The sequence below is a fragment of the Lepisosteus oculatus genome, unplaced genomic scaffold (genome assembly GCF_040954835.1).
Source record: "Lepisosteus oculatus isolate fLepOcu1 unplaced genomic scaffold, fLepOcu1.hap2 HAP2_SCAFFOLD_42, whole genome shotgun sequence".
In the NCBI taxonomy this organism is placed as follows: Eukaryota; Metazoa; Chordata; class Actinopteri; order Semionotiformes; family Lepisosteidae; genus Lepisosteus; species Lepisosteus oculatus.
In genome coordinates this window covers 2,260,755-2,263,712 of record NW_027167956.1, presented here as the reverse complement: position 1 = coordinate 2,263,712, position 2,958 = coordinate 2,260,755, and positions in this window count along the sequence as shown.

Sequence of the window (2,958 nt, the reverse complement as noted above, 5' to 3'; positions counted from 1 at the left end):
AGCCAGATGAAAAGTGTGAAGAATACATGTTCTAATGGGTAAACTCTCTTCATTTTGTCATTTAAAGTGCAGCTAAAAGTGCAACAGCGGGCAAAATTATATGGTTCTTGTAACCCTAACCCTAGCCAGGCATTAAAAGCAAGCCGATTTAACCACCATCTAACAGCATTTTTCAGCTTTATGAAAATTTGCCTAAGCCAGACAGAATATTAAAGAAGATACTTTTCCTAGAGGTTTTACAAACCGTTTTAACAGTTTGAGACTGATTTTTTGGAGTGTGAGGAGAAAATTCAACTTTGATGTTTGGAGGGCTTCTGAGATACCCTGCTGGAATGCACTTTTGAAACCCTAGCTAGGGTTAGGGTTAGCATTCCCACAACAGGTAGAAGTTTTTTACTGCTAGTGCTGCATTCCGGGCCCCCAGTTATCTTTAGGATGTGTGATAATTTGCTCCTATCTGCAATTTTAGTTTTCGGACAGTTTTGGTCACCTTTTTGTATATTGCCCTATCCAGTGATTTTATCCAAAACTGAGCCAGATGAAAAGTGTGAAGAATACATGTTCTAATGGGTAAACTCTCTTCATTTTGTCATTTAAAGTGCAGCTAAAAGTGCAACAGCGGGCAAAATTCTATGGTTCTTGTAACCCTAACCCTAGCCAGGCATTAAAAGCAAGCCGATTTAACCACCATCTAACAGCATTTTTCAGCTTTATGAAAATTTGCCTAAGCCAGACAGAATATTAAAGAAGATACTTTTCCTAGAGGTTTTAGAAACCGTTTTGATAGTTTGAGACTGATTTTTTGGAGTGTGAGGAGAAAATTCAACTTTGATGTTTGGAGGGCTTCTGAGATACCCTGCTGGAATGCACTTTTGAAACCCTAGCTAGGGTTAGGGTTAGCATTCCCACAACAGGTAGAAGTTTTTTACTGCTAGTGCTGCATTCCGGGCCCCCAGTTATCTTTAGGATGTGTGATAATTTGCTCCTATCTGCAATTTTAGTTTTCGGACAGTTTTGGTCACCTTTTTGTATATTGCCCTATCCAGTGATTTTATCCAAAACTGAGCCAGATGAAAAGTGTGAGGAATACCTGTTCTAATGGGTAAACTCTCTTCATTTTGTCATTTAAAGTGCAGCTAAAAGTGCAACAGCGGGCAAAATTTTTTGGTTCTTGTAACCCTAAACCTAGCCAGGCATTAAAAGCATGCCGATTTAACTACCATTTAACAGCATTTTTCAGCTTTATGAAAATTTGCCTAAACCAGACAGAATGTTAAAGAAGATACATTTCCTAGAAGTTTTAGAAACTGTTTTGATAGTTTGAGACTGATTTTCTCGAGTTTGAGGAAAAAATTCAACTTTGATGTTTGGAGGGTTACTGAGACACCCTGCCGGAATGTACATTTGAAACCCTAGCTAGGGTTAGGGTTAGGATTCCCAGAACAGGTAGAAGTTTTTTACTGCTAGTGCTGCATTCCGGGCCCCCAGTTATCTTTAGGATGTGTGATAATTTGCTCCTATCTGCACTTTAAGTTTTCGGACAGTTTTGGTCACCTTTGTGTATATTGCCCTATCCAGTGATTTTATCCAAAACTGAGCCAGATGAAAAGTGTGAAGAATACCTATTCTAATGGGTAAACTCTCTTCATTTTGTCATTTAAAGTGCAGCAAAAAGTGCAACAGAGGGCAAAATTCTATGGTTCTTGTAACCCTAAGCCTAGCCAGGCATTAAAAGCATGCCGATTTAACTACCATTTAACAGCATTTTTCAGCTTTATGAAAATTTGCCTAAGCCAGACAGAATATTAAAGAAGATACTTTTCCTAGAGGTTTTAGAAACCGTTTTGATAGTTTGAGACTGATTTTTTGGAGTTTGAGGAGAAAATTCAACTTTGATGTTTGGAGGGCTTCTGAGATACCCTGCTGGAATGCACATTTGAAACCCTAGCTAGGGTTAGGGTTAGCATTCCCACAACAGGTAGAAGTTTTTTACTGTCAGTGCTGCATTCCGGGTCCCCAGTTATCTTTAGGATGCGTGATAATTTGCTCCTATCTGCACTTTTAGTTTTCGGACAGTTTTGGTCACCTTTTTGTATATTGCCCTATCCAGTGATTTTATCCAAAACTGAGCCAGATGAAAAGTGTGAAGAATACATGTTCTAATGGGTAAACTCTCTTCATTTTGTCATTTAAAGTGCAGCTAAAAGTGCAACAGCGGGCAAAATTCTATGGTTCTTGTAACCCTAACCCTAGCCAGGCATTAAAAGCATGCCGATTTAACTACCATTTAACAGCATTTTTCAGCTTCATGAAAATTTGCCTAAATCAGACAGAATATTAAAGAAGATACATTTCCTAGAGTTTTTAAAAACCGTTTTGATAGTTTGAGATTGATTTTTTTTGGTTTGAGGAAAAAATTCAACTTTGATGTTTGGAGGGCTTCTGTTACACCCTGCCGGAATGTACATTTGAAACCCTAGCTAGGGTTAGGGTTAGCATTCCCACAACAGGTAGAAGTTTTTTACTGCTAGTGCTGCATTCCGGGCCCCCAGTTATCTTTAGGATGTATGATAATTTGCTCCTATCTGCACTTTAAGTTTTCGGACAGTTTTGGTTACCTTTTTGTATATTGCCCTATCCAGTGATTTTATCCAAAACTGAGCCAGATGAAAAGTGTGAAGAATACATGTTCTAATGGGTAAACTCTCTTCATTTTGTCATTTAAAGTGCAGCTAAAAGTGCAACAGAGGGCAAAATTTTTTGGTTCTTGTAACCCTAAACCTAGCCAGGCATTAAAAGCATGCCGATTTAACTACCATTTAACAGCATTTTTCAGCTTTATGAAAATTTGCCTAAACCAGACAGAATATTAAAGAAGATACATTTCCTAGAAGTTTTAGAAACTGTTTTGATAGTTTGAGACTGATTTTCTGGAGTTTGAGGAAAAAATTCAACTTT